This window comes from Agelaius tricolor, unplaced genomic scaffold (assembly GCF_023055355.1).
Source record: "Agelaius tricolor isolate 1412-34295 unplaced genomic scaffold, bAgeTri1.0.p SCAF_7, whole genome shotgun sequence".
NCBI classification, from domain to species: domain Eukaryota; kingdom Metazoa; phylum Chordata; class Aves; order Passeriformes; family Icteridae; genus Agelaius; species Agelaius tricolor.
In genome coordinates this window covers 6,288,990-6,304,047 of record NW_027269267.1, presented here as the reverse complement: position 1 = coordinate 6,304,047, position 15,058 = coordinate 6,288,990, and positions in this window count along the sequence as shown.

Sequence of the window (15,058 nt, the reverse complement as noted above, 5' to 3'; positions counted from 1 at the left end):
ACACTGCATTACAAGAGAAAATACCCTCTTTCCAAAGATACTCCAAACAGAAACCTTCTGTAACAACACTCATGCCTTGCTGCAATCTTCACCTCCATTTCCAAAGCAGCACCAATTCCTATTGACTGCAGAGTGTTCAAGAGCTCCCTGGGCTGGAGCTGCTTTTATTCATGCTCTGAGCCCAGGAGCACCAAGGAAGTGCAGAACTGGCCCATTTATCAGGATATGAATGTGTTATCAGAGCATTCAGGGCCCCTCTGTGCCAGGTCCCAGGGTGGTGTTTCAGACAGGCACAAAGCAAGCAGATGGTGCCTCAAGGATAATACACACTCTTGGTTACAAGGAAATGCAACAATCAAACAAAATGCAAAAACTGGGGAATAGGACTGGGACAAAAGGAGTGAGGAGAGCAAGTTCCACATGGTTCCCCACGTCCTTATGCAATAAAAAACATCTGCATATTAACATGAAATAACAGCTCTGGATGCATTCATATTTTCCTCCCTCTCCAATTTTGTCCTAATGTCCCTATCCCTCTGACATATGTTGCAATCCTATTGTGAAACCAGTAATTTTCTGAAATGGCTGAAAAATAGCAGGTGGGCATGACACGAAAAGGCTAAACACCATCATTTGGGACAGATTCCAGAGGAGATGTATATTGCACATACTAAAGAGAAAAAAAAGGAAGGCAAAGGGGAAAGGGATGGTAAACAAAGCCAACTTTTCTATTTCCTTCTAAGATCATGCATACCCTGAACTAGGAAAGCTGCATCCTTTTGGACTGCCACCTGGACAACCCTTGCTCCTGCCCCTCAGGAGCCTGGCTGGTGCCAAGGCAATGCCAGGGAGGTTTCTCTGCTGTTTTGGGAAGCAGCAGGAGCTGCAGAGCCTGACACAGCCAGCACAGCACACCGAGCAAAATGTTTCATTATTGTGCAATTGCTGCTGGTGCTGCAAGCTGAGAGCCTCAGCTGCCCCCTCACCTGACTTGGCCTTCAAAGCCCAGAGGTCACCCTGGAGGTTGGGCTTGTCTGCTTTTTACAGAGCTCCCTTCCCTCTCAGTTTGTGAAACCATGCCCATTTTTGTACCTATTCCCTAATCCATGCAGGAGCACACGTCCAGTCTCAGAACACTCTTCTCTTCACAGCTGACAAAGTCAATTACACTTTGGGCTTGTTTGGCAATTTTAGCAACTGCCTCTCTTCCATTTCTCCCAAGGGGTGGTAATGAAGCTTAGGCTTTGGTTTACACCAGGAAGAGAAGCTGCAGAGATCACCTAATTCCCTGCATCCTGCCTGGATACCATTTCCCAAAGACTTGTTTGTGTGGGGGAAAGTGTAGCACCCCAGGGCTGCAATAGAAAAGCCCAGCATGTTATGTGATGGGAAAACTTTGGGGAATTCCATGAAGCAACCAAGTGGGAAAGCTGAAGGGTTTAACACAATGCCTATAATTCCAGTCATTTTGTGAAAACATCCAAGCATTTATTCTAAATAAAACAAGTACCTACTCTAGACTTGCAAATACTCCATCTTTAAACTCCAATACTTTATGTTGCTATGACAGATTTTAAGATTATATAACTTGCCAAGTAACATAGACCTTGTCTCCATCACACCACACCTGGTTTTCTGCACTAGCAGATGTCATGCAAATATCAAAACATATGTATCAGGAGAAGAATCTAAAATGCCACCAGTGGAAAGATCAGCATAGTTGAGTTCATGAGCTGGAAACAAGAAAATCCATCTCCAGAGGTGCTTTAGTGCAAAAAAAGCCCTCAGGATCCACAAGGTGTAAGGACAGTGCTCAAGGAGATGTGTCTATCACCCTACTCTATCTGAACAACAACAAAAAAAATCTGCATATAAAGAGAGGAGTAAGCACAGAGTGGTTTGTTTTGCTTTATTTACTTGAAAGGTACTTGTAAGTGAAATACAGCATGTCTAATTGTAGATGGAGAAAATAGGGATTTCCTTCTGCTCTTATCAATGTTAAGCACAGGACAAGAAACAGAATACACAGGGAAGACCTGACCTTCTAAAGAGGAACATTTCTCTTCCTAAATCCTCTAGTTCCTAATTCAGGCATTGTCAATGCTGTTGCTGTGAAATCCTTCACACTGCATTGCATGGCCCTCACTGCTTTGTAGTCCTGCTCCTGGTTTTGCTATCCCCCCACCATTAATTCATTCCTGTGTGGTTTCAACCTTTCTTCTGCTTTAGCAAGGAAGGAGCTACAGAAAACAGCAAGGAAGGAGACTCACTCAATTTTTTTTCCTGCTATATTGTAAAACTGAAAAGCCCTAAATGGAACAGTTTGATGGAAGAAGCCAAGAAACCAGCTTGTGTGTGTTTAGATGGAGAGGAGCAGAACCTGCAACATCTCTGCAAATAATGTCCCTGGCAAGGAGTGAATGCAGCTTCAGAGACTCTGGCTCTTTTGCCATTCCCTAATAAATATATGAGAAGTACAGCACCAATGGTCAGCCAGGCAGAACCCACACCAGAACAGAATTTATGATTGAACAGGCAAACAAAGCAGCATTTACATTTCTGAGTCTACAAATCTGGTCGAGCACTGGAGCAGGAGTAACAACAAGGAAGCCCATAAACAAACCAATTCACAGGGAGCAGGGCAGAGAAAAGGAAGGTGAAGCTTTTGCTGTGTTGTTGGGAAGAAAGGTTACAGAAGACACACACTCTTGCCAAGAGTTAACACAAGGCCAGCCATGAACTGCTGTGAGCCTTGTGACAGAACAGAGGTCTTGGACTAGAAGTTAAGCAGCAAAATATGAGCTACACGCTCACGTTATGGACCCAAGAACTCAAACATCAACACATAACTTGGAGTTGTTAAAAGTTCCTTAATTAAAGGCACATTTGTGGCTCACTTACTCCAGCCAACAGGAGAGATTCTGGTTTGTAAAGACAGGCAAGATCCAACCCAGGAAAAGGCATGCAGAGAGCATGAGGAGATAAACTTGCAAGAAGGAAAATCATGTTCTGAGCACAGACCCTTGCACACAACAAGGTGAAGCACCAGCAGCTGGCTCAGAGGGGAGGTGTTGCTGTGCAAAGCACCATCCACACAAAGCAACACAAAAAGCAAGGTGAAAAATCCAGTGTTGCCCACAAGCAACAGGGACAGGGAGCCTAAGTGTCCTCCTCTGGTCAGAAGGGGCAGAGTCAGGCATGAAATAAGAAATCAAAAGTCTCCATACTCAAAGGATAGGAAGATTTAAAAGCATATAATTGGGGCAGAGTGAAAGTCCATGTTCCTCAACACTGTGGCCAAATATCAGGCAAACAGCAGGAAAGAGAAGTCCAGAGCACCACAAAAAGCAGAAAGGTATTTAAGGTGGACAGTTCTACTTTATTCCTTGTCTTCTACTAAACATAATTTTAAGTCTTACTGTTTAATTTTGGAACACAACAGTGGTTCTAGGTAAGACACTGATTGAGGTCAATGGTTTAATTTCTTATCTTTTCTATTGTCTTGCAACATGAGGTTGACAGATTATTTTCTTCTCCACATCACTACTTCACCTTCTAAATTTGTCTATTCTTGAATACTTAGATAAGAGAAATTTCCTGCCATGGAAAAACTCCTGTGAGTTTTTACAGTGCCTGGTATAGGGACCTTAACCCTAACTCATACCTCAAGGTGTTACTAAATTTGAAAATGGTCATTTACACATTTTACAATGCCTGAATGAGGGAGCTTCACATTAATGCAGAAAAAGTAGGTCATTTTACCAAAGAAACATTATTTGTAAACCAGGCAGAACCAGCTGATGTGAGAGAAGACCCCAATATGGGGACCACCATGACTGCACCCTGCAGGACTGGTTTCATGGTGTGTGGACACAAATTCAGTCCCTGAATCCACACCACTGCCTGAGCTTTGCCAGTGACTGCTGTCGTTTCATGTTGTGGTGGTTTCTTGTGACTTTCTGCATGAGTGAGACCCCAAAGTGCCTTTTGAAACAGGGACCTCACCACTAAAAAGAAAAATGCTTTTAAAATCTGAGTCTATTTGTATAAATCTTGGCCCAAATCTTTATATATATATATATATATATATTCATATACATATATGTATGTGTGTACATTTATGTCAGTACTGATTATTAACTTTTTTCCACAGAATTGTAGGAGATAAGATGCCAAGTATGAAAGAGAGAGCAAGGCAGCTGGATTGAAAGCAGAGGGATTTTTGTGTCCCATCAGAAAGTAGAGCTGAGGGCATTTCTACAGCTTCAGCTGCCTTGGTGAAGACCTCCTACAGAAAGGTTTACAGTAGCATTTCAAAATACCACCATGGAGGCAGGAAGATGGTGAGGAAATAAATATGCAGAAAAGGTAACTGGAAACCAGATGAAAAAGCAATATAAAAGCACAGTGTGTCTGTGGTCTCCACTGTTTCTATTCCTCTCACCAATCTGTGACATTAGGTAAACTGATTTATAGCTCGATCTGTTTGTTATTAAAAACAATTGACCAAATTCCTGGTCTTCAAAAGAAGCTACCACCTCTATAAATTAGGCTTCTGCAAAGTATCTCCCTTTTTCCTCACTCTGGCATTCATTTGCCTCAGATAGACAGCTATTGATGCAAGGTAAATATTCTTTTACACCTTTCCTACAGCACAGGGTAGGTGAAGGAAGAGGGGCAGGTGATAGGGATTATGGACTGCAGCAGGTCAGGAAGATCACTCCATATGACAGAAAGGGTATTTCCACTAATAAGAGATAAAAAGGGGATTTCTAACATTTTGGATACCATTTCAAACCACTGTTGCATTTATTTTAAAAAAAATTCAACCGCACAAAATTTGAGACCTTGAGGTGTGCCAAGGATTTATTCACTGCGTTACTGCAACCAAGTTCATTCCCTTCCAGATGCTTCTGTTGGCTTTGTCTCACCCATTTCATTTCTTTGGGGCAGGGAATATTTCCTTGTCTGTGTTTTCACAGAAATCAGAGCAAGGGCACTCCAGCCTTAAGTGACATCCCTTGCTGATATTTTAATAATAAATATGCCTAAAGATTCATATAGAGCAGATGGGCTCAAACTCTTCCAACAAGCAAGGAAGTTAAAAGCTGGTTTTGGTTAAGGACACTTTGAATAAATTCAGGGCTCTGAACCCACAGACAGCTCGACAGAACCAATTTAGCCACTGGTAGCCCCTCAGGTGAGAAATGTAATCTGCTCCCATAAAGCAGTTGCAGCATTTCCTTCCACACAAAACTCTGCTGCCCACAGCAATTCCTCACCAGTCTGCACAAAACTGAGCTGACCTATAGATGCTGCGGGGCCTGGGGCTGGGGAGGCAGGAAAATGGCACTGAATCAGTTGCATGGAAGAAAATTCAAAAGTAAAAAACAGAAACAAACCATTCAAGCAAATAATTTTTAAAAACCCCATCAAAACACAAATATTATTGGAAATGCAACTCTCAAAGGGAACTCTCAGAATACAAGCAGAGGAAGTTCTCTTTTTCTCAATTAAATGAAAGAATAGCAACTACTACAAAGGAGATACTTAAAAAGAAACTCAATGCATCCCACATTTAGTTAATTTATGTAGTTGCCAAGTTCACCTATTTTATTACCAATAGAAAAGTGGAGGGTTTTTCAACATTTCGTAGTTATGAGTATCACATATTTTACCATTAGAGCACATTCACAGAGTTTTCTAATTTGTATCTCACAACTGATTCTTTAAAGTGTGTCATATATATATACTCATTAAAATGCTGGTTAATCAGTGACCACATATTCCATAAAGGGGTGAGGGAAATGGAGATATTACAGACCAATTGTCTATTTAAAATTATATTTCCCAGTCTAGGTTTATCTCCACATTTTCAATTGATTTCCTTGTACAGACCCCAGTAGCTGCTCATCCCTAGACCCAAAGCAAATTCTGTACCCATTTCACTTAATTCCTTCACATGTTTATTCATTTCAATACTATTTTTTTTTCACTTCTGACACTTTCCAAGATGTTTTCATTTTTCCAGGTGATGTGAATTCTGCCATTGATTCTGCTGACCTTTACAAAAGTAAGAGGAACCTTCATTTTTACAAGTCTCCCATTAACATTCAAAATGTCTGTGCCACATTTCCTCCAGCCAGGTAAATTCAGCTGAGAAGATTAAATGGTCTACTTAATTTGCTGATTCCAGCAGAATCGTTCAGACTCACTTAAGGTACCCACATTTACACCAAATGATTCATACAGTGACTTTGGAAACCAGAGGAATTCCTAATTATTAGCTAAAGTGTTAGTGGTAATGCAAAAAGATTGTGGATGGTGTCCCAAGGAATTTTAGCTGGTTGGGTCAGCCTTTTTTGGGGGGTTAAAGCATCATAGCAAACCACAGCTAATAACTGTGCTTTATTAGCTACTTCTGGTTTTCAGCTGCTGTAGGTTTTCATTCTCAGCATCCTTCCTTGCCCCACAGATTGAGGCTGACTAGGTTGGATATTCCTGTCAGGAATTTACTTTTCTCTGCAGTTTTGAAATAGCTGCTATAGCCTTTCATTTTTGTTTGCTCTATTCTGAAGTCCTTTCCTGGTCCTTCAATGTTTTTGAAATGCCCAGTTTGCTTAAAAGAGGGTGCCTAAGTCTCCCTTCACATTTAATGGGATGTGAAACCTAGAAACAGACAAATTGTTTCTGTACCTCTTGCAGTATCTCTGAGAATATAAAATACTCTTCAATTTCTATAGCACTTTTTACAGGCATCACAAAAATGAGCCCACTTTACTGCAATATTAAATAAAATTACCATTAAACAGAGAACTGACTTCACCCTCTCCTGAATTTATAAGGAGTAACCACATTTAACTGCTCTTTCTTGACATCACACCAATCAGTTTCTGGAGGATCAGAAAACCCTTTGAAGAATTATTTTTCTTTCCTGGAATGCTTTAAGCAAAGTTTCCAGGAGAAGGAGGCAGACCATAGTCCAAGGTGACTTTCAAGCCTCCCATCCACATCTCACACAAACATTTCTGAGCTGCAGATTTGGCTGAAGTGACTCACCCAAGCCCTGTCAATAATCAAACAGAAATGCCTGGGCCAGTGCAAAGGGCCAGCTGGGGCTGTGTTTGTGCCTTATGCAGAGCCTCAGATGCTCTAATGGTTCAGATACTCATGAGGAGGCTGTTTGTGTCCTCAGAGCCTTTTGAAGACACACAACAACTTTCTAGTCCTGGCCTGAGTCACCTTCCAGAGAGAGGAGCACATTTATAGGCTGGAGTTGTGCTCAAGCAAAAAATGGTGAATGCAGGGACCCAACAGCAGCCCTCATCCATGAAATAAAATCTATAGGCAGAAAAAAAATCTCATTAATATGAAATCCTACCAGGAGGATTATGAAGACATCTGCAGCAAGACAGCTGTCACAATATTTACTTTTCATATGACAGGGGGGAAAAAAAACCAAAACGTTTTAGACGCTCTTAAATTGTAACATCTTAATTTGATAATAGCAATTTATATTAAACACACTGATAGAAGTTTGAGAATAGGGGGTAATTTAGAAAGAATCAGGTTGCATGCAACATTACAATTCCAATAGAAACAAAATGTTATTTGACAAATCTAGAGTAAATCAAGTTGATTTTTCACTGATACCACATACTGCGAGTTTCAGCAGAAAAAAATTTCCTAACTTCTTGGGAAAAGGGATTTTAGTAGATGCCTAAAGAGAACTCTCACTTCTCCAGGACAGCCAGTTCTGGCTTAGTTTGTACTAAACACATGCACATATTTACAAAATAATCCCACTGTCAAATACAGATACATTGAAGAGAAGGTTGGGGTGGGGGAGGTCCTGGAAATAAAGGGCTCTAATTGCAATTGCTTTTGGCAGGAGATAGGCAGGAAGCTTAATAGTTTAGTATATACCACACAAGTGACATTCAATAAATTCCCTAAGTGTGGTAGGCAAGTCTCAGTCAGTTGAAAACATCAGCTGAGACAGACTCAGTTTGTTTCCTTCCACTTAGCTTTGATGCAAAAACATAAGGACAAATCTTTTCCTTACAGAAAAATTATCATATTGGTGTATCTATACAAAGACCAATTACTCTCTGCTGGAAGAGAGTGTTACCACAAAATCAGCCCCTTCTGTTTGGACTCATCAGAAAGACAGGCAGAAATCATAATAAGCACAAGCCAAATAAGCCATGTAAAATTACAGTTGCAGAGGAGTTTATCATATATGGCTCCACTTTGCCTGAGGCTCAGGAAGTTTCAGGTTTCCTGCTCTGAAGTAACTTCTCAGCCAGGAAATATGAGGGTCTATAAGAAATAACACTTTTCAATATATATCTGTTACATGCATTCTAAAAACCATGTCAGAGAAACAAAGGCAAGAGGAAGTGTGAGTTCCAAGCCAGCAGCAAGTATCTACCATTTATTCATGATTTTTAACTTGTGTTTGGGGAAATGTCCTTCTGAGACAAACCAGCCCCTTCCATCCCTCCCCTGCTTTTCTACTCTCTAGAAGAAACTTCCACTGTATTTTGCCATTACCAGTGTTATTTCCAGGTATCTGAAAGTTCAAATGGTCTCATGCCATGAGAGATATTTTCTTCTTTCACCCCATCCTGAATAAGCATATCCTCTGTCTGGTCTATAATGTTCATTTGGCTGAAGTTCTTCCTTCCTATCTCCCCCTTAAGCACAGACACACTTTTTCTACATTTCAGGTCTTAAAATCTGTCACTTAACAAAGAGCTGAGAATAGGAGAAAGGAAAGAATAAAAGCTGGTTTGTTCCATTGTGGAAATCCTCCATACTCTGTTCTAAGAGGGTCTCCCAGCTCAGATATTTACCAATTCCAGATGTTTCCGTGAGAGGATTAATCCTGCCCCCCCAGCCCCAATGAACCTAATTGTTCTATAGCATCCTGCAGGATATGGAGAGGGGAAAAAGAGGGTATTTTCTTCTTGACCCTTAGCTGCAAAACAATTTGTACCCTGAATTTGGGAACAGACAGTTTCTCCAATGCTCCCACAGTGTAAACATGAGCTGTTCTCTGCCCTCAGACTGTCTCATTTCATTAAAGATGCAAAATTGGTTTTTATTCAAAGATATAACAGGAGCAAACTCCTAAACTACCCACTGGTGTTTGCTTCTATCCTAAATTTTCTCAACAGGCGTTTGGGAGGTTTTGGATCTTCAGACATCTGCAATTCACTCTGTAAATAAAGTCCCAGGTAAGATAAACAAAGCAGTTTATGAACAGCTTAAATCTGGCTGGTAGAGCTGGCTGGCAGTGCACAGTGCATTTTTTCAGCAGGTAGACACCAGAAACTTGCTTCATTTACTTCAAGAATGCACTGTGAACTTCCTGAATGCAGCACACCTCTGGAGCCAGAAGTGGATGGTTTAATTACCTTCAGGGATGGTTTAATTACCTGTGCTGTTCACAGACACAGCACAATTCAACAGAACCTCATGAAAAAAAACCCTGTGGTGAAATTTAACACGCAAAAGGAAGGTGGAGTGGGCTTTGGTGTTGATATTTTTTCTTGTAACACCCAAAGAGCATCGTGTGCTGTGATGATAGAACTGCTCAGCACCAGGTTACAACCGAGGTACTTGGGATGCACTCAGGATTTTTAAAAACCTAACAATAATCCTCTGCCTACCATCTATGAAAGTCCTTAGCTACATACCTGCATTTTTGGGCTCCTTTAGGAGGTAGCTGCCCTGTATCCCCTCATCAGGAATCACAGTGGGGATCACCTGGACTCCACAGGAATTCCCCTGCCACCACAAATTAATGCCACCCATTTGCAAAACACCCTCCAAAAATCTGCCAAAATTTGAAGACTAAAAGGTGGGCTGTAACAAAACAGGGGTGTAAGATCAGACTTTAAGCTCTTCAGTACAGACTTTTCCTTTCAAAATTTTCTACTTCCCAAATAAATAACGTGTAAGAAGCATATATGGGGTTATAGAACATGGCTTCTGGGACAGCAGCTGCCCCACCAGCCCAATTTTCAGAGTTTCAGTTCTCTTCTCCTTTCTCTCTCTCTCTCTCTCTCATCTGGCCTCCATTATTTCCAGGATTTTTTTTTTCAATGAATGCTGAACAGTAAGAGTTATTTGCCATCATTTCTTCTTAATTAAGTGCAGAACTATAATTAAGTTAGAACCAGTAAAGCACAGCATACTTGAGTTATTTTATGTTCTCTTCCAAAAAAAAAGCCAATAAAAATAAAGAAATCAAGAGGCAGGATTGAAGAGTAATAAGGAATTTTGAGTTCTCAAAAGGAAAAAGCTCCAAGTTTGTTGTCATATTTTTCTCTGTAAATCAGGTTCTTAGGAAAATCCTTCCAATTAGAAATATACATTCAGGTATAAACCCTCCTCTCTTCCAGATTTGTAAATAAATATGCATAGCTATTTACCTTGCCCTAGTAGAAAAGGCTATTAGAAACAATTAAATGATTAACTAATTAAAATAGCAGCTCACCATTAACAGAAATTTTTGTCTTACATTGAGAAGTAGCAGAGTGGAAAATTATCATTCTTTTGCCAGCAGAACACCAGGAAGCTCTTCAGAAGCAGTGTGAAAGGAAAAAAATCACTTTCTTACCCAAGGAGTGCTTTTTTTCCCCTCACATTATCACCCAAGTCAGTGCTGCAGAAGAGATAAATGTCTAAGAAACAGAATTACTTTATGGATTAACTACAAGCAATCAGGCTGCAACTTCATCAGCATGTTGCCATTTTACAGCTGGGCACTGCTCTGATCTCACTGGTCAGGAGAAGGAGCAATGCCATTAAAACCAGAGAAATTGTCTCAGCAAAGCAGAGAGAAGAGCATCCCTACCTTGGCACCTACATCTGCCTCCCTGTGCTGGGTGATGGAGATCAGCTTCCCCTAAACTGGAGCAGGGCACTTTGGTGGGGGCTGTGGGCTATTTTTATTTGGAGCTTTTAATTTGAAGTCCTTATTTTAAAGAGTTTGTCTCTTTCTTGTTGAAATGCAGGTTAAAATACACAATTGCATGACACCAAGTTGCTGACATCACTTGCATCTCATGATGTCATGAATGCTGTCAACACTGTGCCATATTTATAAAGTAAAAAATAGCCTTTTACAGAAACAGCTCACATTTTCTCTGCTGCACAGCTCTTCTCCTTTTCTTTTATGCATATAACATGCATAATTTACTTTCCTATGCAAATAAATCCTAGCCTTTACTCAACCCCTCTGGTTGCACCTATTTATAAAGGATTAATTCAAAGGCATACAACTTCCTTTTTCACAATTTCCTGTTCAAGACCTCCCTGTAACACCTTTCAAAGACAGCAAACAAGTTCCCAAATACCTGCTTTTAATCTTACACAAATTAAGTAGAAACAACACCACCCCACCACAAACTAAACAGAAATTAAACACCACCTCCACATCCCCACATTTTTTTTTCCTCATGTAAGGCAAACCCATTCAGCCTGTGAGCTGTCAAACACACTGTGTTCCTTGGTTAAGGAAGGGAAAAAATAAAGATGCATTGTGTTTGGCCAGGATGGCAAAGCAATGTGCTTCTCACCAGTTGTAAAATGGCCCTCCTAAAACCACTGTTGCCACTCTTTTTGATAATTTTTCAGCATTTTCTGATCAGCCAGTGATCAAAGGTGGAAATCACCTATTCCTTTGCATAATCATATTCAGCTACATTTTCTCCCTGGGGCTGGACCATCTTTGCAGGAAGTTCAGCAGAAGTTCTACTGGAAGATTCCCTATATTGGCACTTCAAAAGAGTTTTGTTTTCATTATATTATTTAAATCACCCTTCTATTTCCTACTCAGACATGTGGCAATAATAATTAGCAGCAAAATAGAGAATTTTGAGTAAATTCAAACTAATACATTCTCTAGCAAAAAACCTGACAACTTTCTTCTTCATTACACATTTCCCCAATTGCCTGTAATTCCCTAAGGTTGGAAGACCTGCCCAAGGAAAAGCCATGGATGCCATCACAGCTGGCTGGGTTATCTTTCTTCTGCAGTTTTTAAAGGAGGTGGTGGATGGGGGGAAAAATCTAGGAATTATAAGCATTAAGCCTTGAAGTTAAAAGATGTGGTGAGATGATTTACTTAATTCAGTTGTGACTCTTTGGATTTTTGCAGCCATAATAGCATTCAGCCAATTAAAATGGGTCTCATACACTTACCTGTAGATAAAACATTGTCATTAAGTCCACTTTGCACCACTGCAAAAAGGCCACTGCTAAGAAAGCCTGAACTGCATTTCTCTGAGCCATCCTCTACATGTCATCAAGCACAGGTTTACTTGGTGAAAAAGCAGAACATGGGAGTAACACACTTGAAAAAATACTGATATTATTATAAAAACTAGTATTACAAAGGGTATCACTTTCACAGCAGGATTCTCCTCACATAAATGAAATAACACAAGATCATTACTAACACTTATATTCCTTCTTTCAGAAATTTCTCAAGCTGTATATACTGTGTGACATTGTTTTTTAAATTAGAAGAAGTTAAACTCACCTGCCAACACCTCTGAATTCACAAGGATTGTGAAGAGCCACTATGTGTAATGCAGGAGATCTTTATAATGTTGTATTTGGTTGGGAGCTCCACTTCTGCTTTTGCTTGGTTTGACACACTGCTCCTCCAGTGCTCCCCTGCTATCTAAATTGATTAACTCACCCTGACTGGTGGCAAAGGGGCTGGGACAGCAACACAGACATCAGTTAGACAGAGTAAAATTCACCAAAAGAATATTTTGTGACACACCAAACACTGCTGACACCAAATGCATACTCTGTTGTGGTGTCAGTTAAAACTTTAGTTGTAGTTCTCAAAATTACACTTAGAACAGCCCCATTTTCAGTTGAAGAAAGAAGCTGGGTGTTATAAAAATCCATTGTAGGAATGATAAGAAGTGCAAGAAAAATATATTACTTAGAAAATAAAGGAACCTACTCAGATCTGAACTTACTTAATAGAAGAATTAGAAGGGCATAATGGGAGGAAGGACAGAACTGCAGGGCCAGAGTTTGTAGAATTCCTTTGCTGCAGTTGATTTCATGGCAGTCCCTGCTTTGCTATGCTGCAAATGTGGGGTTTGTGCATCTACTGAAGATCAGGATCACACCCACACTGCAACCAGCACATCCCAGTGGAGCTGGGAACTTCTGCTTCCCAGGCTTTTCAGCCAGGAATACAATTGTGCATCCCATTGCAAAACAGAAATCCCATTGTAAATGCTAGCTCCAGCTAGCATGTACCTAAATTGCAGGAGATACAGGGAAAGCCATCCAAGCTCCTGTGGAACTCTATTCTCTCTCCAGGAGCTGTAAGTAGGAGCCTCCCTCCCAGCACCCCAGGCACACTGACACTTTTAAATGCTGCTGCTCTCCCTGTTTTTCTAACCTGCCCTATGGATTTTACTGCCCACTCACAGCCACCAGCACTTGAGCTGTGTTTGGATTAACCCACAGGTTACTTTCCTGTGGTTTGTGCTCTAGTCAGTCTTACACCCAGATCCAGGAGGGAATTTGCTGGAGAACAGAAGCCACTGACAGCAGATGCTGCCACAGACCAGGTATCCAGGAGAAACCTTGCATCCAGAGGGAAACCTCCTGGGGGAGAGGGCAGGACCAGGACAGGAGCAATGTCCCAGAATTCTGGTGAAGGTGTGGTTTGAAAGGACATGTTTCCAACAAAAACCTGGCAATACAGCACTGGAAATAACCCACACCCAGCCAAACTCAGCTGCAGGCACTCCAGAACTGTGACCGTGTTCACAGGGGTCCCAGGATGAGGGAAGAGACAAAGATCTGACTCCATGTTTCAGAAGGCTGATTTATTGTTTTATGATATATATTATATTAAAACTATACTAAAAGAATAGAAGAAAGGATTTCATCAGAGGGCTAGCTAAGGATAGAAAAAGAAGGAATGAATAACAAAGGTTTGTGGCTTGGACAGAGAGTCCAAGCCAGCTGACTGCGATTGGCCATTAATTAGAAACAACCACATGAGACCAATCCCAGATGCACCTGTTGCATTCCACAGCAGCAGATAACCATTGGTTACATTTTGTTCCTGAGACCTCTCAGCTTCTCAGGAGGAAAAAGCCTAAGGAAAGGATTTTCCATAAGATGTGTCTGTGACACAGAGCAGCACAGGTGAGAGGTCCCAGATCCCCCCTTGCTGTGACACCTGGGAAGGGACACAGAAGCAGAACATTCAAAGTTCATTTACTGTCCTCTCCCTCCACCTAGGAGGGATCCCCTGCACCCAGAACACATCTGGCAGATGTTTTCCAAACCTTTCAAGACTGCCATGAAGGAGATGCCATGGCAGGAGCAGATGAGAGGGCCCTAAACCAGCTGGGATTGCAGGATTCCCACACAAACACCCTCTCTCTAAAACCAGTAGGATTTTGACATGGGTGTCATAACCTCCCTCTGCCCCAAACACACCCCACCAAAAATTCAGGGCTCCAAACATGACCAGGGGGATGACCATAACTCCCATTCTCCAGCAGAGAACTCAACATTTTTGTGACTGTCTTTCAAACTCTGAGCTAAAGTTTCTCAAAATCTAGCATTTATTTTGTGGGAAATTCCACCTTTTTCAATGAAGTTTTACTCTCAAAGGAAAAGATGATTTCCAAAGTTTCCTATGGAATAAAACCCCTGAAATTAGTTTCTTTCAAAAAGAATAACTAGGAATTTTCAACTATTTTAAAGAAATTTTTTACTGCTTAATTTAGATACACTGTTCTTATATTATTTAACAAATTGAAATGTAGGAAATTGGTGGTTCACGAATTAAATATAATTCATTAATTCATAAAACATTAATTTTTTATTCCATTTTGAAAATCATTAATGACAGCAGCAATTCAACACACACTGAAGGCTTTGCTCTTCTTTCTGCTTGAAGCTTTTTTCTCTGTGCTGAAGGTTTCATCACATTTTTACTGACAGAACACATATGTAAGATTAAATCAAATTTCAAGTAAAATATGCAGTTTCT